Source organism: Pristiophorus japonicus, chromosome 21, assembly GCF_044704955.1.
Source record: "Pristiophorus japonicus isolate sPriJap1 chromosome 21, sPriJap1.hap1, whole genome shotgun sequence".
Classification (NCBI taxonomy): Eukaryota; Metazoa; Chordata; class Chondrichthyes; family Pristiophoridae; genus Pristiophorus; species Pristiophorus japonicus.
The window spans coordinates 81,200,969-81,227,688 of record NC_091997.1 but is presented as its reverse complement, the minus strand read 5'-3'; the positions used below and the strand labels follow the sequence as shown (position 1 = coordinate 81,227,688).

Genomic DNA, 26,720 nt, shown 5'->3' with positions numbered 1-26,720 from the left:
TACTAAGTCGCATCCAATTTGTGCATAGGAAGGTTCCACAAACATTATTAAAGGTAATGAGTTTGATGGGTGAGGATAGAATGCTGGCTAGGACACAGAGGACTCCTCTACCCTTCAAATAGTGCCATAGGATCTTTGAGTGGGCAGGCAGGGCTTCAGTCTGATTTCTCATCTAAAAGGTGGTGCCTCTGGCAGTGCACCACTCCTTCAGTACTGCATCAGAATATCAGCCTGGATCATTGGTCAAGTCCTGCAGTGGGGTTTAAACCTTTGAACATCGGACTCAGAGGCAAGAGTGTTCCCAACGAGTAAAACCGGCGCTTAGAATTGATAATAGATTCTATTTTCAGTGGTTAAAAAATAAATAAGGTTAACTTACAAGTTTTCTTTGTTAAAGATGCTCTAGAACACCTCGAATTCAGCCACCTTTCTGCAGATCAGCTGGAGTGACACAACTGCCAGCCAATCACATCTGTCCCTTGTGCAGTCTAGAAACAATGCAATCGTGTTATTTGACTATATAATAAAACAAATCGAATCTCAAGTGTTTATTAACTATTATCTCAGTTAATTTACATTAAAACCTAGTCGGCTTCAAAAGGTGAGGATGCTCATATAGCATTTGTTACTTACTTTTGCACTTACCTGTTGATTTTGTTTTAAATGTGAATTAACCTTGCAAAGCTTCTGTACTGTTTCATGCCACGTTTAAACATTTTCCTATAGAGCTGCATTAGAGGATGGGTGTCCTGCTATATTACATTTTGTACAGAAGTGTTCGACATTTGTAGCAGAGTACATTATTTTATGAGAGAGATTATTTTTCACTACAACTCTCTTACACAGTCAACTATGTCCATTATTCCCAGAGTGTAGAATATTGTAAAATCACCTCCCTTGGCACAGTACCACAAAGGCCACAACGGCAACACTAACAGGACTTTAACTGGAAAGTTCCAGGAAGATTAAACAAAAGAAAACTACATAGAATCATAAAGAACAGAAGGAGGCCATTTAGCCCATCAGGCCCGTGCTGGCTCTTTCCCCATACCCTTGCAAAGTTTTCCTTTTCAACTATACAGGTAAATCCAATTCCCTTTTGAAAGTTATCACTGAATTTGCTTCCATCACACTTTCAAGCAGTGCATTCCAGATCATAACACTCTGCTTAAAAAACAATTTTCATCTCCCACACACTGCTTGTTTTGCTACTTAACTTAAATCGTTGTCCTCTGGTTACCGACCCTCCTGCCAATGGAAACAGTTTCTCCCCGTCTGCCTCTTTCAGAACTATATATATTTTTGACCACCTCTATTAAGTCTCCCCTTAACGTACTCTGTTCGAAGGAGAACAATCCCAGCTTCTCTAGTCGTTCCGCATAACTGAAGTCCCTCATCCCTGCTACCATTCTAATAAATCGCCTTTGAACCCTCTCCAAGGCCTTGGCTTCCTTCCCAATATGTGGCGCCCAGATTGGACACAATACTTCAGCTGAGGCATAACCAGTGAATTATAAAGGTTTACCATAACTTATTTGCTTTATTTATAAAGCCAAGGGTCCCATAAGATTTTTTAATAGCCTTATCGACTTGTCCTGCCAACGTCAAAGATTTGTGTATATAAACTCCCAGGTCTCTGTCCCTGTACCACATTAAAATTCTACCATTCAGTTCATATTGTCTCTCCTCACTCTTCCTTCCGAAATGAATCACTTATCATTTCTCCGCTATATGTCTTCACATTTCACCAGTCTGTCTGTCCTATATAAGCGACATTAACTAAATTAAAATGGCAGTTTTTGATGATTTTTCCATTTGCACCCCATCTAGACTCATCTTTTGTTTCTTAACTTGTCCTATTACATTCTCCTTTTGTCTTGCACCATTGTCCCTGTATCGCTTCTGCCTTCCACCCTATCACAGACCTTCCCTTTTGTTCTTTCCTCCCCCCCCTACCTTTTCCCTGCCCCTACACTTGCTTAAAACCTGTTACATCTCTAACTTTCTCCAGTTCTGACGAAGGGTCATCGAGCTGAAATGTTAACTCTGTTTCTCTCTCCAGATGCTGCCTGACCTGCTGAGTGTTTCCAGCATTTTCTGTTTTTATTTAACAAAATTAAAGTCTGTTCAAGGCTTCACCCCAATCTTGGGGTTTTTCTATGATTAATGACACCACTGAGAGTCCATCAAGTATTGGAATCTTGTATAGCTTACTCCTAATAATTCAAAGAACATAAGAGCATAAGAAATAGGAGCAGGGGTATGCCATTTGGCTCCTCACGCCTGCTCCACCATTCAAAAAGATCATGGCTGATCTGAACTGGGCCTCAAAATTTTCCCCAGAGCAATAGGCAACCAAGTTGAATACCGTTCATTACAAGAATTGTTCGACATTTGTAGCAGAGTACATTATTTTATAAAATAGATTATTTTTCACTACAACCCTTTTACACAGTCAGTTATTCTGTGTTACAAAAAATTGTATTATCTGTAGAGCTGTTGCACTGTGAGTGGCTTTGCCAGTCACGAGATGTTCACAAGACTCAATAAAACCCCAGTCAGTTGGGTCTGGGTCATCCACGAAGAGGTATGCAGTTGTGAGCCGAGTGGATGAATTGGTAATATGCAGTGTGATTGTTAAACCTGTTAGTAAACCAACTAGTTCTTAATAGCACAACAGCAAAATACTGCGGATGCTAGAATCTGGAATAAAAACAGAAAATGCTGGAGATCTCAGCAGGTCAGTTCTTGATAGCAATGTGTTATGAATTTTTAAGCAAAGAACCCAGGAAGCAAATTATCCAATAAAGCAACTTAAATACAAGTGAGAGGTTAGTGCTAAATCAATCGGATTGATCAGATCATTTGAACTAAGTGACTCCGAATTAAGAGTAGATTGTAATATGCTGCCAAGATTTGTTTTCATTTAAAAACTAGAGAAAACATAGTTTCCAGTCCTCCATATACTGTGTCAAACAAAGGATTTGGATTAAAAAGCAGTTTCATGGACAGGTGCAATCGCATGGTGTGGCCATCTTAAGCTCGAAGTCCAGAGACAAGAAACCAATGATCAATTTCACCTGTGCGGTGTGGTGAACCTAGTTGTGTGTGCTACACAAACAGAACAGCAGGATAATCTGCATAAATAAAGCAGGTCCTTCCCAGTGCAGTAGTCAAAGGGAGCAGCAACTCTGTAGCGTGTGCGTTATATAGTATTACCAGTAAACTGCCTGAGGCAGTTAGCTGATGAATCTAAGTTTTTAATGCACAAGATAGCAATGGAGTTGGGAGAACAACTTCATAAACTCGCTCCAGAGCTGCTTAGTGGCCAGAGGCTGCAACTACATTGTGACAGTTGACGACAAAATTGACGTAGCAATTTACAAAGTCAACAGACGCAAGTTTTGTGGACAGGAAGTGCATACGCTAAGACAAGATATATTTAAACAAGCTCTTCCTTTCAGCACCGGTTTCAGGAAAGTGGCACTATACCAGCCTCCTATTGTTGCTCCCTCTGCCTACAGGTCTGCCTGGCGCCATTCTCCTATGGTCAGAAACAGAGTCAGCAAACCTGGCAACAGATTCTAAGACTCTCAAAAAAGGGATCTCCACTACCGATGGAACAAGATAGGTCGATAAGTTCACATTACCAACTGTAGATGCTAAAGACCATGGGCTGGATTTTTGGCTTTGCTTATTTCGGGGGCCGATAATGGCGGCAGGGCAGTAAAGTTTGCACCCGGGAACAGTTTGTGCCTCTCAGGAAAGTTTGGCAGCTGGGCCCTGAGTGTGGGGCGGAGCGCTAAGGGAGGCGTTGCACACCTCTCTTAGGGTGCTAGGCCGACTGAGAAAGCGAAAATCCTAAGCTAAATAGTCGGTCTCAAAGTGACCCAAGAGAGGCCTCGGGGAGAAAAAAAAAATGGAAAAAACCCCCTGACCAAAACCATTCCCAATAAACTCACGCCACCATAACATAAATCGTAAAAAAAAATCAATCACATTTACCTGAGGTAGACATTACTTATCTCACTGCGGCCGCTACAGCTTAGATCTCCAGCTTTCACAGGCGGTCCCACCAGGGCGCTCTACGGAGCACTACGGGTCGGACACAATCCAAATATTGAGCTGGTGTTGCAACCAGTGGCGTTGCATACCGGTTCTCCAGTTCTGGGCGGTAATGCTCCATGCCCCCCTTGAAACTGGCACAGTGTCCCCCGACAGGGCACAGGAAGCTGGCCGCCCACCCAGAAGTGCTTACCACCACCCCTCTGGGGCGCTAACAGAGGCAGCTGAAGACCGAAAATCCAGCCCCAGGTCCTTACTGCTGCCGCAATTTTTAAATGTCAATGCATATACAGACAACTTGCTCCAAAGCTATCAGGACTCTGTAAGTTGAGCAAAAGCAGCTTAGAAGAGCAAGTCAGCCTCTAATTTTCCCTTTCCCTCAAACCTGACCTTCACTCCTGCATTTCTCAGCAGTCTAGATTCAGAAATGATGGTGTGGGAAAGTTATGCGTACTCAAAGCCTACACCATCCTATTCTCCCGCACAGCAGACTAGTATCCCTAATACACCGAACCACCCACGCACAAAAATATTATATTAGACAGCGGAGGCTCAATCTGACTTCTTGTTTAATATGAATCATCAGACATATGTCTGTTATAATCAGGAAGTCATATGGTATATAAAAGAGTATAATTATCCGAAAAGCAAGTGTTTATGCTGTCATCAGAGGTGGTGGTTGTTAGAGGAGACAGGGATACCTGCAGAAACAACTCAACTATGCAAATAGACTGCCTTCTACAGCACCAGGTGCAGCATTATGGAGAGATCTGAAGCATAAATTATACTTTCAAGTCAATTTACCTTTCTCAAGTCAATACATCCTAGTTAGAGTGCATAGAAAGGACCTATTTCTCTTAGCAGAGGAGTCAAGAACCAGGAGGCATAGATATATAGGGCCCAAGTTTCCACATGATTTGCGCCTGATTTTTAGGAGCAACTGGTGGAGAACGGACTATCTTAGAATTTGCAATTCTCCACATTTTTTTTTCTGCAGTTCTAGTCAGATAGAACAGTTCTATTTTGGAACAGAATTTTTTCTTCAAAAGGGGGCGTGTCCGGCCACTGAAGCCTGATTTGAAAGTTTCCACAGTGAAAATGTACTCCAAACTAAAGTAGAATGGAGCAAGTGAAGATTTTTGTAGAACTGAAAAAACCTGTTCTACACATTAAAAAAATTAGGCGCAGGTTACAAATCAGGCGTCCAGAACGAGGTGGGGGGAGGGGGGGGGAAGGGAACTCATTAAATTCTACAATAAATCCTTATTTATACTTATACAAATAAATCCAACCTGAATAAACATTTATAAGCAAAGAAAAGATTAAATAAACCATCTTCCTACCTGTGTGAAAGTGCTTCAGCCAGGAAGAATGGTGCAGCAAGCCTCACAAAACGAGGGAGCCGACCGAACGCGGGCCGGGGGGGGGAGGAGGAGGGAGCCGACCGAACGCGGGCGGGGAGGGAAGGGAAGGGAGCCGACGAACGCGGGGGGGGGGTGGGTGGGGGGAGAGGAGGGAAGGGAGCTGACGAACGCGGGGGGGGGGGGGGGGGGGGGGGAGAGGAGGGAAGGGAGCCGACGAACACGGGAGGGAGAGCGCCGACCGAACGTGGGCGGGAGCCGACTGAACGCGGGCAGGCGGGAGGGAGGGAGCCTACCGAACGCAGGGGGGGAGGAAAGGGAGCCGACCGAACGCGGGGGGGGGCGCCGACCGAACGCGGGGTGGGGGAAGGGAATGGAGCCGTTCCAGACGGCTGGCGGGAAAGAGAGAAGGCTGCAGGATGCCTCAGAAATTGAGGAGCCATTTCCCGACGGCAAAACGGCTGCCTCAACTTTCTGAGGCTTCCTGCACCCTTCTCACTGCTACAAGAAGCATCTGTGCTGATGGCAATGTACTTTTATTAAAAAATGTTCAAAAACTAAACAGCTACAAAGAACTACAAAAATGGCCGAGTGCCAATGTTTTTTTCACACTGAGCATGCGCGAACGCTCCAACGCGCACGTGCAGCGTTGCCGGCAGGAAAAAAACTAATTTAAATAGCACCCGCCCCCTCCCACTTACAAAATCGGCGCGAGTGTAGGTTCCGCCCCCCTGGGCGCCGCGCCAAGCAGACAAGGAGCTGCAGAACGCCCCAGAATCGCTCGTTTTTTTTCCGCCGCCGTTTTAGGCGCGAAAAACGGGCGCCCAGCTCGGAGGGGCGCCCGTTTTTTATCATGTGGAATCTTGGGCCCATAGTTAGGAGAAGGATTAGAGGAGAGAAAGGGAAACGTCTCTTCACCCAGAGGGTGGGAGTCTGGAACTCACTGCCGGAAAGGGTGGTAGAGGCAGAAACCCTAATCACATTTAAAAAGTACTTGGATGTGCACTTAATCTACAGTTAATCCACTACGTAAACTTGAGGTCATCCAAAACTCAGCAGCCCACGTACTAACTCGCACCAAGTCACGATCACCCATCACCCCTGTGCTTTCTGACCTACATTGGCTCTCAGTTAAACAATGCCTCGATTTCAAAATTCTAATCCTTGTTTACAAATCACTCCATGGCCTTGCCCATCTCTATCTCTAATCTGCAGACCACTTTCCATACCTCGGGAGCCTATTATCAGCAAGAGGAGACATCGACGATGAGGTTCAACACCGCCTCCAGTGCGCCAGCGCAGCCTTCGGCCGCCTGAGAAAGTGTGTTCGAAGATCAGGCCCTCAAATCTGGCACAAAGCTTATGGTCTACAGGGCTGTAGTGCTACCTGCCCTCCTGTATGGCTCAGAGACATGGACCATATACAGTAGACACCTTAATTCGCTGGAGAAATACCACCAACAATGTCTCCGCAAGATCCTGCAAATCCCCTGGGAGGACAGACGCACCAACGTTAGTATTACTGATCAGGCCAACATCCCCAGCATCGAAGCAGTGACCACACTCGACCAGCTCCGTTGGACGGGCCGCATTGTTCGCATGCCCGACACAACACTCCCAAAGCAAGTGCTCTACTCTGAACTCCTACACGGCAAACGAGCCCCAGGTGGGCAGAGGAAACGTTTCAAGGACACTCTCAAAGCCTCCTTGATAAAGTGCAACATCCCCACCGACAGCTGGGAGTCCCTGGCCAAAGACCGCCCTAAGTGGAGGAAAAGCATCCGGGAGGGCGCTGAGCACCGAGAGTCTCGTCGCCGAGAGCATGCAGAAAACAAGCGCAGGCAGAAGGAGCATGCGGCAAACCACTCTCCACCCACCCTTTCTTCCAACGACTGTCTGGCCCGCCTGCGACAGAGACTGTAATTCCCGTATTGGACTGTACAGTCACCTGAGAACTCACTTTTGGAGTGGAAGCAAGTCTTCCTCGATTTCGAGGGACTGCCTATGAATCTTTTTCAGCCTCACAACCCCACAAGATGTCTGCACTCCTCAAATTCTGGCCTCTTGAACATCCCTCATTATAACCGCTCAACCATTGGTGGCCGTCCTTCAGTTGTTTGGGCCCTAAGCTCTGGAACTCCCTCCCTAAACCTCTCCACCCTCCTTTAAGATGCTCCTTAAAACACACCTCTTTAAACAAGCTTTTGATCATCAGCCTTAATTTTTTCTTTTGTGGCTCGGTGTCAAATTTATGTTTTGTCTTGCAACAAAATCCAGATGATGTGGTATACACATTCTAATACATAGTCACAATCTGTGTGGTTAGAAAATGCTGCACAAATGGTGCATTTTTAATACGGAAATATTTTAATTTCTATTGACTCTGTAATGACGTGTATATAATGGAATCAAAATTGAAACCTCTGTGAATGGGATTCTTGTAATGAACAATATTCAACTTGGTTACCGATTGCTCTGGGGAAAAAACAGTGTAGTATCGGTGACCTTCAGTTATGGCCAAAAAAACAAACTGCCTTGGGACGTTTTACTACGTTAAAAGCGCTATATAAATAAAAGTTATTAATATTATTACAGGGCTACGGACCTAGTTCTGGAAGATGGGATTACGCTAGGTAGCTTTTTTTCGACCGGCAAGGACACGTTGGGCCAAATGGCCTCCTTCTGTGTCTTAATTTTTCTATGATTAGATACGATCAGTTCAAGTCAAATCAATAGAAACAGAGCAAAAGTATTCCAATATGAAACTGTATCTATATTGCATATAAAGATGTTCCTGGTGTCCCCTTTTTAAAGAGAGTTTATTGGTTTGTGGGAACCATGTGACCCAATTCCAAGCTTGGATTGCTCTTGGGTAACCTGTTATGATTGCTGTTGCGGAACCAGATGCAGATTCAGTATCTGCTGATTATCTCCTTGCTTGATCCCAGCCACCAGGCACCCTTCTCGCTCGGATCCCTCCCCAACAGCCCTGGTTCCAGAGTTAATTTTCACTCCCTCCCTCACAGCCACACCTTCAAACATGACCTTCCAGGCTACAAAATGAATGCGACAGACTGGGAAGGAATTGATTCATGAACTATGAGTGAATCAGTTTGTTTTTTTGGCCATAAATGAAGGTCACCGATAGTATACTGTTTTTTTCCCCAGAGCAATCAGCAACCAAGTTGAATAATGTTCATTACAAGAATCCCATTCACACACTGAGGTTTCAATTTTGATTCCATTATATACACGTCATTACAGAGTCAATAGAAATTAAAATATTTCCATGTTAAAAATGCAACATTTGTGCAGCATTTTCTGACAGATTGTGGCTATATATTAGAATGAAGTAATTGTGTATACCACATCTGAATTTTCAAAAAATTGTGTCTGTCTACTGTTAATTTCCTTTTCCAACTATCTAATTGCCTGCATCCAACCACGAGACATAGCAACGACCAATTTCTAGGAACTCAACAAATCTCATCCAACCAGCAGGGGGGGGGCATAGATTTAAAGTAATTGGTAGGAGGTAGAGAGCAGATTTGAGGGGAATTCTTTTCACCCAGAGAGGGTGGTTGCGGTCTGGAACTCACTGCCTGAAAGGGTGGTAGAGGCAGAAAACCTCATCACATTTAAAAATTGGATATAAACTTGAAATACTGTAACCTTCAGGGTTACGGACCAAGAGCTGGAAAGTGGGATTAGGCTCGATAGCTCTTTGTTGGCTGGCGCGGACACAACGGGCCAAAATGGCCTCCTTCCGTGCTGTAAATGTCTACAATTCTATGAATGGGCTTCTGGTAACTCTGTCGCCCAGAAGCTCCAAACTCAGATACCAGTTCCTGCATAAATGTTCCCCAATCGAGGTGAAAAAAAAAAATCAAGAGAACCCGGACTGCAAGTAAACCCATATCTGGGAAGAGCAAAGCAGAGCAACGCTTCTCAGAACAACACTGCCTTGCCGCCTAAGGTCAGCTTCCAGCTCGCTGCAAAGATCCCAGCTTCATGCTCTGGGAAATTCCTCACCACCTCCCCAGCAACAGCTGATCTTCCGGCTCCTTGCACCTTAGTCTGGCCAACCTGAACCAGCAGTGTCAGCAGGAGCTCGAATCCTGCTCGTTGTGGCCTGTTCCTAAACTTCCATCCTGTCTCAGAACAAAAGCCCCCTCCCAAATGTTGTGCGAAAATGCACTCGCCCCTTAGGATTGTGCCAGCAACTCCAGCAATTATTTCCCCAATTGAGCGGTTGACATGATTTTCCACGAGAGCACCAAAAACCTAAATGATTAAGGGACTGAACCTTCCGCTTCAGCCATCCAGAGAAGACAGGAGTAGAAGTGCTGCTCCAACTCCAGCAATGTCACCGTCAAGAGAGGACTCAGACGGAGCACAATGGCTGAACTAAAGGTAGCCCATCTGCACAGACTACTTTTCACACCATGGACAGAAACCCCTATTACCTCTTCCCCACATCCAACAGTCACTGCCTCCAACTCACTTAAGAGCAGAGGCATGGCCATAACAATTAGCAAGACCCCCACTTCATCCTGGAGTTGACCGTCCCCGAAGAGGATGGCTGCTCCATTTTAATGAAGTGTCAACTAGCCAAAACTGATCAGTGTTCAACCTCTATGTCCAGTGCGAAAGGGATGTATGGGCTCTGCCTGGAAATCGATGAAATGTAGGAAAATCCAGCTCAAGGCCCACCATATTTCTAAACCTCTTGATGCTAACCCTAAAAGACCGTCAATAAATAATTCATAGCGAGAGGATTTGAGAAAAGAGGCAGAGGTGTCTTGCTGCAGTTGTACAGGGCCTTGGTGAGGCCACACCTTGAATATTGTGTACAGTTTTGGTCTCCTATTCTGAGGAAGGACATTCTTGTTATTGAGGGAGTGCAGCGAAGGGTCACCAGACTGATTCCCGGGATGGCAGGACTGACATATGAAGAAAGACTGGATTGACTAGGCTTATGTTCACTGGAATTTAGAAGAATGAATGAGAGGGAATCTCATAGAAACATAAAATTCTGACAGGATTGGACAGGTTAGATGCAGGAAGAATGTTGCCGATGTTGGGGAAGTCCAGAACCAGGGTTCACAGTGCAAGGATAAGGGGTAAGCCATTTAGGACCGAGATGAGGAGAAACTTCTTCACTCAGAGAGTTGTGAACCTGTGGAATTCTTTACCGCAGAAAGTTGTTGAGGCCAGTTCGTTAGTTATATTCAAGAAGGAGTTAGATATGGACCTTAAAGCTAAAGGGATCAAGGGGTATGGAGAGAAAGCAGGAATGGGTACTGAAGTTGCATGATCAGCCATGATCATATTGAATGGTGGTGCAGGCTCGAAGGGCCGAATGGCCTACTCCTGCACCTATTTTCTATGGGGTCAAGTTTCAGGACGCGCCTAGAACGGCGCAGCCCCGACATGGACGCCCGTTTATCGCGCCTAAAAGCGCGACAAAAATCTACCTCGTAATTCTCAGACTCCTTGCTGGTCTCTGGGAGCTCGGTGCGGCGCGCAGACAGCAGCGGGGGGCGGAGCCACAGAGGCGCGCCGATTCTGCAAGTGAAGGGGGGCGGGGCTAAGTCAAATGAGGGAACGTCGTGCCAGCAGCCCTGTGCGTGCAGTAGCCCAGAAACATTGGCACGCGCCCATTTTTAAAGGAACTTAAAGAAAAGTGCTGATTTGTCTCGTGGACCTCTGGAAAGGCTTGGGATTGAATTTTGGTGATTTTTTGGTGTCTGAAGGAGTGCTTTTAGCAGCACTGTTGAATAAATCACCTGCTGAAATCAGTGAGGGCTGCTTTTCACTGCTAAACTTCCAGAACAGGTGCTGCATAGATGCATGCAAATTAAGGACTGTGTGTTTTGAAAAGTAAGTGTGTCAATTCAATATAGCAACGGAACAACGTCCACCAAGAACAAAGAATTTCTTGCATGAGGAAGTGGAGATGGCAGGAGCTAGATACCAGCAACAGAGGTCGCATATAAGTGCCACCTAAAGAAATGAAGAAATGTTGGAACCAAGTTGCAGAAGATTACTGCGCAGTGGTGCATACCATGAGATCTGGAAGTCAGTGTGAAAAGAAATGGCACGACCTTGGCCAAGTAGTTAGCGTAAGTAATATTTTCATTTTTTAAATGTAATTCTAATTGTAACATGACTATTTGTATGTCCCACCTTGCAGAAAGACGCACTCTGTAAAAAGTTATATTTTACTCTTTGCAGAAGAAATTGGCCCACAACAAAAGGGAAGCAACTCGAACAGAAGGAGGCACACCTTGATGATGCCGCCAACCCGGAGGATCCTGAAGATACAGAACAAGAACCAGTACAACCAGACTGGATGATGGCGGCGATGACTGAAATGTCTACAGGGGAGAGCTTCCAAATTAATGTTTATGAGCCCCGAGTAAGGGGCATCAGAGTTTCAACCCCTTGCATAGGTTCTGGTTCCACCTTCCATGGTTTTGATTCTGATGTTGCGGGTCCCAGTGGTGCTGCTGGTGTAATGCAGCAGGTTACACCCATTCACCCACCATCCCAGCCCATGCCTCTCTGTCCAGTACTGCCGTCTGCAATACCGAGCGTCCCACCGTCCCTGCCTGCGCCTCCCAGTGTAGTGATGCCGCGAGGCAGACCCAGGCAGAGGAGATGGGAGACATGCTCTCCTGAGATGCAGCGTGCAACAGATGCAGCTCAGGTTGTGGCATTGGGTATGGAGACCAATGAGCTTACCCGATCACTCATCAGTAGCATCAGAGCAGTGGGTGAGGAGGTGACAGTCCTGACGGGAGAAATAGAAGTAATGGAATCGGGAACTTGGGGAGTGAATGTCCGAGGGAGTGCAATCGACAGCACAGGCCATCAGGGAGGGCATGCAAGTGACGGCACAGGCCATCAGGGAGGGCATGCAAGTGGCGGCACAGGCCCTTATGGAGGTAGCTGCTGCAATAAGGGCACATAGCCCTGCCAATCAAATGGCACCCCCATGAAGAAGTGAACATTCACTGAGATGTGGATGAAGATTGGTGCAGCCTTTCTTTGCTGCTTTTGTTCTTGTTCTTGATGTGGCTGTAGTAGCGTTTTTCACATTGAAATGGTTTTGTAAGTTTTGTAACTTTAGAACTTAAGTGATCTTCGGGTTTTTAAGTGATCTTATAGTGTAAATGCTCTCACTTTTTGTAACTTATTTAATTTTGCACCTAAAAGTGATCTTGAAGTTTAAGTGATCTTAAGAGTGTAAGATTTTTCACATTGAAATTGTTCTGTAACTTTACAAGTTTATAAGTGATCTTCAAGAGTCAAATTAAAAAGTGAAGTTTGATACATCAAATATTTTATTAGTGACGTTAACTTTTCAATAAAATATTTTTCATTAAAACTGAATCATCTTCCATTAACACAACACAACATAGGAATAACTCCAAAGAATAAACATGTCCATGCGTAACAGTGGTCGCAGAGCCCTCAGGCATTAGTAATTGAAGCGTTCACGGATGAGCTGCTGGCGCAGGGCTCGAGCAATCATTAAAGGAGCACGATGGACGGCCCTCCTCCGACCTCGTGCTCCGGCATCAGGCACTTGCATGCTTTCCTGATCGTCATCATCATCATCCTCATCCTGCTCTTCCAAAATACTATCAGGCACTGGACCCTCACGTGGGTCTTCTGGTTCCACTACCAGCTCCTACTGCCTCATGATGGCTAAGTTATGGAACATGCAGCACACAACAGTGAAGTGACCGACAATCTGAGTGAGGAGAGTATTGCAAGTGGCCTCCGGAATGGTCCAGGCATCGGAAACGCTGTTTCAAATATGCCAATGGTCCTATCAATGATGCTGCGCGTCGCAATGTGCGCCATGTTGTATTGACGGTCAGCTTCTGTCCGTGTCACGTGTAGCGGTGTCATGAGCCAGATGGTCAGGCCGTACCCTTGGTCTCCCAGTAGCCAGCTCTGCCCTTCTGGCTGCTGCTCAAACATGTTAGATATAACGCTGTCGCGTAGGATGAACGCATCATGGGTGCTGCCAGGGTATCTCGCATCGACTGACATGATGCGCTGCTTGTCGTCACACACGAGCTGCACATTGATGGAGTGGAAACCTTTTCTATTCCTGTACTGCTCGGAATCCTCCACAGGTGCTCGCAAGGCTATGTGGGTACATATCGGGTACATATTTGGGAAGCCAGCAATCCAGAAGAAGCCCACAGCCCTCTCATGGATCGCTTGTGCGGTCATTGGGAAATTGATGAAGTCATTCCTTCGCGTATTCAGTGCAGCTGTGGCCTGGTAAACGGAGGCATGTAGTAATCGTTGAGAGATGGCGCACACATCTCCGGTTGTAGCCTGAAACGATACCGAGGCATAGAAGGCAAGTGCAGCTGTTACCTTCAAGGTAGTTGGCGTTCTGCTTCTGGGCTGCAAATCTGCTCTCAGCAGATCACAGATCTCAACGACAATGTCTCTGCGGAAACGCAGCCTTTTGACACAATCAGCCTCGCTCATGTCCAGGTACGAGCGCCTGGCTCGATATTGCCGAAGTGGGTAAGGTCTCCTGCTCATCAGCCTACGGGCTATGATGTTCCTGGTGCGGTGAGCTCTAATCAATTCTCTCCTATGCAGTCAATTGCTGGTGAACCATTGCATAATCCGTGGTGACAATGCAGCACCCATTCTGCAATTACAAATTTAAGTTTCAAACTGGCTATCTGGCTGCCTTTCCCTGTCCCTGGCCGAATGGCCTCAGCTTCCTTCACAGCTCGAAGGCTGCTTGCTGTGTCTTCGGCTGCCGTCGAGCCACTGATGCCGCCCCGGTCTCCAACATGGAAGGAAGGCCTGCCTGAAGCACCGCAGCTCGAAGGCTGCTTGCTGCCGTTGTTGTTGGGCTGCCGTCGAGTCACTGGCACCGCCCGTCTCCTACATGGAAGGCTGCTGCTGCTTCACATAGGTAGGAATATTCAATATTTTGTATTTGCTTTGTTTATAATTTTTTATTCAGGATGGCTCTTTATTTGTATAAGTAAGACTGTTGAATGCTTGTAAAATGTAATTACTTCCCTCCCCGTGCCCCCCGCCATTCCCTATGCCTGATTTGTAACCTACACCTGATTTCTAAAGTATAGGCAAGGTTTTTCTGAGTGTACAAAAATCTAGACTTACTCCATTCTAAGTTAGTTTGGAGTAAGTTTTCACTGCCTAAAGTTTAAAAACAGGCGTAAGTGGCCGACACGCCCCCTTTTGAAAAAAACTGTTCCAAAATGAAGCTGTTCTAACTGACTAGAACTGGAGCAAACTAAATGCCGAGAATTGCAATTTCTAAGATACTCCATTCTAAACCAGTTGCCCCAAAATAATTGGAGCATCTCAGGCCGAAACTTGACCCTATGTTTCTATACCTCTCCCTTCTCCACCAAACGTGTTGCTGTTCCAGTGTATGCACAATATCTTAGTGCACCAATGCATCTATCTAAGTATTGTGATAAATTTATAGAGACTTAATAAAATATAGTATGTATTTTTTTTCGTTACAAAATATAAAAACACATCCAATAAGAAGATTATAGATACCATCTTGGAAACTGCAGTCGATCTCGATGCTGGGAAGCAAAAATCCAAAGTCACAATCCCTGCAATCTCTTCCAAGCCACAGGGCACACTCCCTAATCCTTAGCCCCAGACAGCAATATTCTCCTAGACCTGTCGCCAACACATCAGCCCAGACCGCAACACAGGATCCCATCTCACCCAGAACTTTACCCTGTGTCTGAAGATGGCAGCTGGACATGCCTCCCTATACATGCCACATACAGGAGATCCACCATATCTTTACTTTTTTTTTTGCGTTGGTGTTGGGTGTTGGTGTTTATCCTACGCAACAGCAGTAGTCCTAATCCCATGTGCCCATCTTGTTCCCATACCACTTTATTCCCCCTTTCCATCAACCACTTCATTAACCTATTCCTATATGTTGACATGGTCTCTGCTTCAATCACTAACTCCAATAGTGCATCCACAGCCTCTTGTGTAAAAAGACATTTACCATATTTCCTCCATATCTGTCACCTCCTCAAAGATGGGGGTCTGCTGCAAAACACCTTTCTAAACTGTAAAATAACCACAAATCACCTCGCAGAGAAGATATTATTTCAATCAGACAGTTCCAATGATACACATAAACATCCTCAGAAATACAGAAAATGTCAAGGCTGAAAAAGATAATTCTGGCAGATGTATCAGATAATGTACTTAGAAACAGGGAAACATAGAAATCTACAGCGCAGAAGGAGGCCATTTCGCCCATCGTGTCCGCACTGGCCGACAAAGAGCCACACGGCTCTCGGTCAGCAAATTTGTCCTTGAGCAAATGTAAATTAGTCACCCCTATGATCTCTCACCGCGAAGCAGTTTCAAAACCAACAACCTGCTCACTATTTCTTTTTACAGTCCACTTGAAGTTTACTTGCTCAGATTATACTCAGTAAGATAATGGGACTAAAGGCAGATAAATCCCCTGTACCTGATGGCTTGCATCCTAGGGTCTTAAGAGAAGTAGCGGCAGGGATTGTGGATGCATTGGTTGTAATTTACCAAAATTCCCTGGATTCTGGGGAGGTCCCAGCAGATTGGAAAACTGCAAATATAACACACCTATTTAAAAAAGGAGGCAGACAAAAAGCAGAAAAGACCAGTTAGCCTAACATCTGTGGTTGGGAAAATGTTGGAGTCCATTATTAAAGAAGCATTAGCAGGACATTTGGTAAAGCAAAATTTGGTCAGAGGCAGAGTTAGCATGGATTTATGAAGGGGAAGTCATGTTTGACAAATTTTCTGGAGTTCGAGGATGTAACGACCAGGGTGGATAAAGGGTAACCAGAGGATGTGGTGTATTTGGACTTCCAGAAGACATTTGACAAGGTGCCACATAAAAGGTTACTGCATAACGTAAAAGTTCACGGATAGAGGATTGGCTAACTAACAGAGTGTCGGGATAAATGGTTCATTCTCTGGTTGGCAGCTAGTAACTAGTGGGGTGCCGCAGGGATCAGTGCTGGAACCCCAACTATTTACAATCTATATTAAGAACTTAGAAGAAAGGATGGAGTGTAACATAGACAAGTTTGCTGACGATACAAAGATGGGAGGAAAAGCAGTGAGTGAGGAGGACACAAAAAAATCTGCAAAAGGACAGACAGACTAAGTGAGTGGGCAAAAATTTGGCAGATGGAGTATAACATTGGAAAGTGTGAGGTCGTGCACTTTGGCAGAAAAAAAATCAAAGAGCAAGTTATTATTTAAATGGAGGAAAATTGCAAAGTGCTGCAGTACAGCAGGGCTTGGGGGTACTTGTGCATGAAACACAAAAGGATAGTATGCAGGTACAGCAAGTGATCAGGAAGGCCAATGGAATCTTGGCCTTTACTGCAAAGGGGATGGAGTATAAAAGCAGGGAAGTCTTGCCACAGCTGGGCCTGTTGGGAGACAACAGGTGAAGTCTTGCTACAGCTATACAGGGTATTGGTGAGGCCACACCTGGAATACTGCATGCAGTTTTGGTTTCCATATTTACGAAAGGATATATTTGCTTTGGAGGCAGTTCAGAGAAGGTTCACTAGGTTGATTCCAGAGATGAGGGGGTTGACTTATGAGGAAAGGTCGAGTAGGTTGGGCCTCTACTCATTGGAATTCAATAGAATGAAAGGTGATCTTATCGAAACATATAAGATTATAAGGGAGCTTGACAAGGTGAATGCAGAGAGGATGTTTCCACTGATGGGAAGACTAGAACTAGAGGGCATGATCTTAGAATAAGGGGCTGCCCATTTAAAACTGAGATGAGGAGAAATTTCTTCTGAGGGTTGTAAATCTGTGGAATTCGCTGCCTCAGAGAGCTGTGGAAACATAGAAAATAGGTGCAGGAGCAGGCCATTCAGCCCTTCTAGCCTGCACCGCCATTCAATGAGTTCATGGCTGAACATGAAACTTCAGTACCCACTTCCTGCTTTCACGCCATACCCCTTGATCCCCCGAGTAGTAAGGACTTCATCTAACTCCCTTTTGAATATATTTAGTGAATTGGCCTCAACTACTTTCTGTGGTAGAGAATTCCACAGGTTCACCACTCTCTGGGTGAAGAAGTTTCTCCTTATCTCGGTCCTAAATGGCTTACCCCTTATCCTTAGACTGTGACCCCTGATTCTGGACTTCCCCAACATTGGGAACATTCTTCCTGCATCCAACCTGTCCAAACCCGTCAGAATTTTAAACGTTTCTATGAGGTCCCCTCTCACTCTTCTGAACTCCAGTGAATACAAGCCCAGTTGATCCAGTCTTTCTTGATAGGTCAGTCCCACCATCCCGGGAATCAGTCTGGTGAATCTTCGCTGCACTCCCTCAATAGCAAGAATGTCCTTCCTCAAGTTAGGAGACCAAAACTGTACACAATACTCCAGGTGTGGCCTCACCAAGGCCCTGTACAACTGTAGCAACACCTCCCTGCCCCTGTACTCAAATCCCCTCGCTATGAAGGCCAACATGCCATTTGCTTTCTCAACTGCCTGCTGTACCTGCATGCCAACCTTCAATGACTGATGTACCATGACACCCAGGTCTCGTTGCACCTTCCCTTTTCCTAATCTGTCACCATTCAGATAATAGTCTGTCTCTCTGTTTTTACCACCAAAGTGGATAACCTCACATTTATCCACATTATACTTCACTGCCACGCATTTGCCCACTCACCTAACCTATCCAAGTCACTCTGTAGCCTCATAGCATCCTCCTCGCAGCTCACACTGCCACCCAACTTAGTGTCATCCGCAAATTTGGAGATACTACATTTAATCCCCTCGTCTAAATCATTAATGTACAATGTAAACAGCTGGGGCCCCAGCACAGAACCCTGCGGTACCCCACTAGTCACTGCCTGCCATTCCGAAAAGTACCCATTTACTCCTACTCTTTGCTTCCTGTCTGACAACCAGTTCTCAATCCACGTCAGCACACTACCCCCAATCCCATGTGCTTTAACTTTGCACATTAATCTCCTGTGTGGGACCTTGTCGAAAGCCTTCTGAAAGTCCAAATATACCACATCAACTGGTACTCCTTTGTCCACTTTATTGGAAACATCCTCAAAAAATTCCAGAAGATTTGTCAAGCATGATCTCCCTTTCACAAATCCATGCTGACTTGGACCTATCATGTCACCATTTTCCAAATGCGCTGCTATGACATCCTTAATAATTGATTCCATCATTTTACCCACTACTGAGGTCAGGCTGACCGGTCTATAATTCCCTGCTTTCTCTCTCCCTCCTTTTTTAAAAAGTGGGGTTACATTGGCTACCCTCCACTCCATAGGAACTGATCCAGAGTCAATGGAATGTTGGAAAATGACTGTCAATGCATCCGCTATTTCCAAGGCCACCTCCTTAAGTACTCTGGGATGCAGTCCATCAGGCCCTGGGGATTTATCGGCCTTCAATCCCATCAATTTCCCCAACACAATTTCCCGACTAATAAAGATTTCCCTCAGTTCCTCCTCCTTAATAGACCCTCTGACCACTTTTATATCCGGAAGGTTGTTTGTGTGCTCCTTAGTGAATACTGAACCAAAGTACTTGTTCAATTGGTCTGCCATTTCTTTGTTCCCAGTTATGACTTCCCCTGATTCTGACTGCAGGGGACCTAAGTTTGTCTTTACTAACCTTTTTCTCTTTACATACCTATAGAAACTTTTGCAATCCGCCTTAATGTTCCCTGCAAGCTTCTTCTCGTACTCCATTTTCCCTGCCCTAATCAAACCCTTTGTCCTCCTCTGCTGAGTTCTAAATTTCTCCCAGTCCCCAGGTTCGCTGCTATTTCTGGCCAATTTGTATGCCATTTCCTTGGCTTTAATACTATCCCTGATTTCCCTAGATAGCCACGGTTGAGCCACCTTCCCTTTTTTATTTTTATGCCAGACAGGAATGTACAATTGTTGTAATTCATCCATGCGGTCTCTAAATGTCTGCCATTGCCCATCCACAGTCAACCCCTTAAGTATCATTAGCCAATCTATCTTAGCCAATTCATGCCTCATACCTTCAAAGTTACCCTTCTTTAAGTTCTGGACCATGGTCTCTGAATTAACTGTTTCATTCTCCATCCTAATGCAGAATTCCACCATATTATGGTCACTCTTCCCCAAGGGGCCTCGCACAATGAGATTGCTAATTAATCCTCTCTCATTACACAACACCCAGTCTAAGATGGCCTCCCCCCTAGTTGGTTCCTCGACATATTGGTCTAGAAAACCATCCCTTATGCATTCCAGGAAATCCTCCTCCACCGTATTGCTTCCAGTTTGGCTAGCCCAATCTATGTGCATATTAAAGTCACCCATTATAACTGCTGCACCTTTATTGCATGCACTCCTAATTTCCTGTTTGATGCCCTCCCCAACATCACTACTACTGTTTGGAGGTCTGTACACAACTCCTACTAACGATTTTTGCCCTTTAGTGTTCTGCAGCTCTACCCATATAGATTCCACATCATCCAAGCTAATGTCTTTCCTAACTATTGCATTAATCTCCTCTTTAACCAGCAATGCTACCCCACCTCCTTTTCCTTTTATTCTATCCTTCCTGAATGTTGAATACCCCTGGATGTTGAGTTCCCAGCCCTGATCATCCTGGAGCCACGTCTCCGTAATCCCAATCACATCATATTTGTTAACATCTATTTGCACAGTTAATTCATCCACCTTATTGCGGATATTGAATAAATTTAAGACGGAAATAGACAGTTTCTTAAACGATAAGGAGATAAGGGGTTATGGGGAGCGGGCGGGGAAGTGAAGCGGAATCCATGATCAGATCAGCCATGATCTTATTGAATGGCGGAGCAGGCTCGAGGGGCTTTATGGCCTACTCCTGTTCCTATTATGTTCTTATACTCATATCACTGTGTTCTGATGTCTCATGCAAAGACAAATAGCCCTACATCCTGAGTCTTATTCATTTGAAAACCTCAATTATACTCTTCTTCAGTCTCCCCAAGTTCCAGTTCTTTGAGTATCTTCATGTTTGATTCTCCACCCCATCATCTTAGTAGCTTTTCTCTGTACCTTTTCCAGCTCAGCTACACCTTTGCTGTAGTGTGGCTTCTGAAAATACACACAATGGTCTAGATGGGGCCTGACCAATGCTCTTTACTATGGCAGCATTACTTCCTTTGATCTACACTGCATTCCTCTTTTTATACACCATAACACTTCATTAACTTTACTGACAGCCACCAAACATTTACTTAATTTACCATAAACAGTTGCTATGATACCAGACCCTTTTCCTGATCCATCTTGTTCAGCATTTTCCCACTAATCCAATAATCCCTCTGCCTGTTCCATCCCTAAAATGAAGGACTTTATCTACTGCAGCTGTCAAATTGTTCACCCACCTCCTCAAACAGTCCAACTTCCCCTAAAGCTTGCTCCATCTTCCACTCCTGCTGCTGTCTCATCTGAAAACTTTGAGATGAAGCAACTAATCCCCTCTTCCAGATAATTTACGAAAATGTTGGAACACCAATCCCCATACTGAGCCCTGCAGGACTCCACTCTACACACCCCAAGACTTCCCATTCCCAATTCAATCCAGCTCAACACACTGCCACTACAGGTTGTACCTTTCCAGTCCGGGACTCTTTAGTTCGGAAACATCCCTGGTCCGGCATCAGTCCCGGTGTGGATGGCGTCCATTGAAAAGAAAATTGTGGTTCCACGTATTAAACATACGTGTGATGCATTTTGGATGACAAATCTTGACAGCCTTGCCCTGGCCAGCTGGAGGTTTTACACACTGGCTAGTGCTGTGGATTGACACGCGCTCCTCGCTGCCGAAACCGCCTCTCCTTGCCTAATTGGCGGCGGGCGCGCATGCTCTGAAGGCTGCAGCCGGCATTTTCCCCTCCCCCAGGTCTCGGGGGGGCTTGTTATGTGCGTGTGTGTCTCGGTGCGAGGAGGCTGCCACTTCCACCAGTCAAGCTCGACTCACGGCTTACACACGGAGTGGCGCCGGGATTAGGATCGTGGGTAAGGGTCGGCGTCTATCCTTGACTTTATCTTCCACTTTATCTCCAATCTCCATTTCTTTTGTGCGTATGTATGTGGTTTTTTGACATAGTTAGTGCTCATTGAGGCAAGTGGGCCAGGTAAGGAAAGGGAAGGGAAAGGCAGGCGGCTGTCTGAGGCGCCGAAGCTGGGCCTGAGAATTTTTTTAAAACTGAGTAACTTTGGACGACTAAACACTGCGTAGTAGGCTTCTACGCAGCGCATGCACAGAACGCGTCAGAGTCGTTGTCAGCAGCGTTGTCACCAGTTGACCTCCCGTGGTTCGGAAAATTGACCGGTCAGGTCCCAAGGGTGCCGGACCAGAGAGGTCCAACTTGTATTATCGTCTGCTAATTTTCTGAACTCATTTTGTATGAGATATCTGATCAAAAGCCTTACTAAAATCTTAGAATTATAAGAGAATAGTGTAGATTTAATATACTATGAAAAAAATATGTACTGAATTCGTCTGGCATGGATTTCCATTAACCAATTAGTTTATATCTCTGAGCCTTTCACTACCTTACAATAATAATAAAAATAAATAATAATAAACTTTTATTTATATAGCGCCTTTAACATAGTAAAACGTCCAAGGCGCTTCATTCACAACACTGTTACAGACAAACAGATAAATTTGACACCGAGCCACAGAAGAAATTAATGCAGATGATCAAAAGCTTGTTTAAAGAGGTAGGTTTTAACAAGCATCTTAAAAGGAGGAAAGAGAGATAGAGAAGCGTGGAGGTTTAGGGAGGGAGTTCCAGAGCTTAGGGCCCAGGCAGCTGAAGACACGGCCACCGATGGTTGAGCAGTTATAATGAGGGATGTTCAAGAGGCCAGAATTTGAGGAGCTCAGACAATCTTGTGGGATTGAGAGGCTGAAAAAGATTAGAGATAGGGAGGGGCAGTCCATCGAGTGATTTGTAAACAAGGATGAGAATTTTGAAATCGAGGAGTTAACTGGGAGCCAATGTACAGGGGAGATAGGTGATCTTGGCTTGGTGCAGGTTAGTACACAGGTTGCTGAGTTTTGGATGACTTCAAGTTTACATCGTATGGAATGTGGGATAATATCTCTTATCCTTGATAGCTGATTCGAGAATGTTCCCTGGGACTGATGAGAGACTAACTGGTCTCCAGTTCTCCAGAGGATGTTTATGTAAATTTGTCTCTCTTCAGCACTACTCTCTTTTCCAATAAATCTGCAAGGAAGCCCTTGAATGCTAAGAATTCTTGGGTGTGGTCCAGTTAGCTTCTTTATTTATTGTCAACACAGCATTAATGTTAATTTTATGACACCTTAAATCTGATTGTCTTGGAACACCTACTTTGGTTCCAACAAATGGTCCTTTTCATTTGTAGATTCCTTACTTGAATTAATGTAATATTTCCAATTATACTCAAATGTAACACTGCTGCTGCTTCTTTTGCATGGCAGTAGCAAAGCAAATCAAATGTCAATATCCAAGTCAGATATCCAGGCCAAAGCTTCCGGTGTAACATCGTGGATATCTGCAAATTCCCTCTGAGGGCAGTGCTCAATGATGTGCTCCAGCGTCTGGTTAGAAGTTTCACAGTCATATGATGGGGATGCTTTACTCTTCCACATATGGAGAAGGTGGCAGGATGTACCATGACCGGTTCTGAGGCGGTTGATAGTTGTCCACTGTTTGCAAGAAAGATTTGATCCTTCAGGCTGTACTGTGGGATCCTCTATAAGGAATCCATTCCATATGTCACAGCTCTTCCAAGCATTTCGCCATCGGTCATCAAAACTGAGAGGAGATCGCTGAAGGGCTTTGGCGATAGTCCAAAAAGGCCTTCTAGATTTGAGACGGGTTGGATAGGTTGTTCAAGTCGGCCTGGATTGTCATGTCTTTGCTGGTGTAGCAGTTATATTCTCTGGAAACTGCATATTCGCTGCGTGGTATGGTGGTGCAATGTTTGCAAGCAAGGTGTTGGATGTTGATAAAAGCATACCAGTGACCTTATACAATGGCCCTGAATTCACAGACCCTACGAGGTGAGCACGCACTCGTAGGGGCCCCGCAAGTTCCGGGTCTAGGCACGTGAAGCGCATGCACCTTAAATGAAACTCGTAATCGGTCAAGAATCCTCTTGCCAGATGCATGCATATGGAAGTAAAGGGCCTCCTCGGGCAGAGAGTTCTTTTTGCCCAACTTCTGCCCTTAAAATTCTTACAACTGATAAAGCAGCGCAAGACTTTTAAAGAACAGAAAAATACACATTTTTCAATCATTTAAACATTTAAAATCTAGATAAATAAAAGGTGAGTTTATTTTTAGACCCTATAAAATAAGTAAATTTATTTTTCAAAAAATTAAATTTTTTAAATAATTAATTAAATTCCATTTTGATTAATTTTTAATATGTGATGTTTTAAATATATATATTTCAAGAGTGTGTGTGTTTTGGGGGTATTCCCACTCATACTTATGGTGATTCCGTATATCATCCCATCATAGGCAGTCCATCGAAATCGAGGAAGACTTGCTTCCACTCTAAAAGCGAGTTCTCGGGTGAGTGTACAGTCCAATACGGGAATTACAGTCTCTGACACAAGTGGGACAGTCAGTCATTGAGGGAAAGGGTGGGTATGGAGTCTGGTTTGCCGCATGCTCCTTCTGCTGCCTGCGCTTGGTTAACAAGGGAAATTAGGGATAGTGTTAAATCTAAGAGGCATATAAATTGGGGAGAAAAAGCAGCAAACCTGAGGATTGGGAGAAATTTACAATTTAGCAGAGGACAAAGGGTCTAATTAGGAGGGGGGGGAAAGAGAGTATGAGAGTAAGCTTGCAGGGAACATAAAAACTGACTGCAAAAGCTTCTATAGATATGTGAAGAGAAAAAGATTAGTGAAGACCAACGTCGGTCCTTTGCAGACAGAATCAGGTGAATTTATAATGGGGAACAAAGAAATGGCAGACCAATTGAACAAATACTTTGGATCTGTCTTCACTAAGGAAGACACAAATAACCTTCCGGAAATACTAGGGGTTCGAGGGTCTAGCAAAAAAGGAGGAACTGAAGGAAATCCTTATTAGTCAGGAAATTGTGTTAGGGAAATTGATGGGATTGAAGGCCGATAAATCCCCAGGGCCTGTTAGTCTGCATCCCAGAGTACTTAAGGAAGTGGCCCTAGAAATAGTGGATGCGTTGGTGATCATTTTCCAACATTCTATTGACTCTGGATCCGTTCCTATGGACTGGAGGGTAGCTAATGTAACACCACTTTTTAAAAAAAGGAGGGAGAGAGAAAGAGAAAACGGGGAATTATAGACCGGTTAGCCTGACATCGGTGGTGGGGAAAATGTTGGAATCAATTATTAAAGATGAAATAGCAGCGCATTTGGAAAGGGGTGACAGGATCGGCCCAAGTCAGCATGGATTTATGAAAGGGAAATCATGCTTGACAAATCTTCTAGAATTATTTGAGGATGTAACTAGTAGTGGGACAAGGGAGAACCAGTGGATGTGGTGTATTTGGACTTTCAAAAGACTTTTGACAAGGTCCCACACAAGAGATTAGTGTGCAAAATTAAAGCACATGATATTGGGGGTAATGTATTGACGTGGATAGAGAACTGGTTGGCAGACAGGAAGCAGAGAGTCGGAATAAACGGGTCCTTTTTAGAATGGCAGGCAGTGATCAGTGGGGTGCAGCAGGGTTCAGTGCTGGGACCCCAGCTATTTACAATATACATCAATGATTTAGATGAAGGAATTGAATGTAATATCTCCAAGTTTGCAGATGACACTAAGCTGGATGGCGGTGTGAGCTGTGAGGAGGATGCTAAGAGACTGCAGGGTGATTTGGACAGGTTAGACTTGGGCAAATGCATGGCAGATGCAATATAATGTGGATAAATGTGAGGTTATCCACTTTGGTGGCAAAAAACAGGAAGACAGATTATCTGAATGGTGACAGATTAGGAAAAGGGGAGGTGCAACGAGACCTGGGTGTCATGGTACATCAGACATTGAAGTTTGGTATGCAGGTACAGCAGGCGGTGAAGGCGGCAAATGGCATGTTGGCCTTCATAGCGAGAGGATTTGGGTATAGGAGCAGGGAGGTCTTACTGCCATTTAGAACCGAGACAAGGAGAAACTTCTTCACTCAGAGTGGTTAACCTGTGGAATTCTCTACCGCTGAAAGTTGTTGAGGCTAGTTCGTTAGATATATTCAAAAGGGAGTTAGATATGGCCCTTACGGCCAAAAGGGATCAAGGGGTTTGGAAAGAAAGCAGGAAAGGGGTACTGAGGTTGAATGATCAGCCATGATCTTATTGAATGGTGGTGCAGTCTCGAACGGCCTGCTCCTGCACCTAATTTCTATGTTTCCATGTTTCTAAATGCTCTTGGCGACGAGACTCTAGGTGCTCAGTGCCCTCCTGGATGCTCTTCCTCCACTTTGGGTGGTCTTGGGCCAGGGATACTCAGGTGCAGGTGGGGATGTTACGCTTTATCAATGAGTCTTTGAGGGTGTCCTTGAAGCGTTTCCTCTGCCCACCTGGGGCTCGCTTGCCGTGTAGGAGTTCCAAGTAAAGCATTTGCTTAGGGAGTCTTGTGTCAGGCATGCAGACAATATGGCCCGCCCAACAGAGCTGGTCGAGTGTGGTCAGTGCTTCGATGCTGGGGCTGTTGGCCTGAGCGAGAACATGGGCGTTGGTGCATCTATCCTCCCAGTGGATTTGCAGGATCTTGCAGAGGCAACGCTAGTGGTACTTCTCCAGTGCTTTGAGGTGTCTGCTGTATATAGTCCTCGTCTCTGAGCCATATAGGAGGGCAGGTATCACTATTGCCCTGTAGACCATAAGCTTGGTGCCAGATTTGAGGTCCTGGTCTTTCAAACACTCTCTTCCTCAGGCGACCAAAGGCTGCGCTGGCGCACTTGAGACAGTGCTGGACCTAGTCATCGATGTCTGCCCTTGCTAATAGTAGACTGCAGGAGGTATGGAAAATGGTCCATGTTGTCCAAGGCCAAGCCGTGGATTTTGATCACTCGGGGAGCAGTGCTGTGTGGCAGGGTCAGGTTGGAGGAGGACCTTTGTCTTACGGATGTTTAGCGCAAGGCCCATGCTTTCGTACGCCTCGGTGAAGGTGTTGACGATGGCTTAGAGTTCGGCCTCAGTGTGCACAGACACAAGCATCATCCATGTACT

General features: G+C 45.2%; 1 protein-coding gene across 2 annotated transcripts in view; it reads right to left on the bottom strand.

The window, feature by feature from the left end:
* znf592 (zinc finger protein 592) overlaps positions 1-26,720 on the bottom strand; it is a 194,259-nt gene that overhangs the window by 133,188 nt on the left and 34,351 nt on the right. For both annotated transcript variants that reach the window (XM_070865106.1, XM_070865107.1), the window contains exon 2: positions 380-488. The gene's annotated coding sequence lies outside the window, so the exon portion shown is untranslated. The remainder of the gene's footprint in view (positions 1-379; positions 489-26,720) is intronic.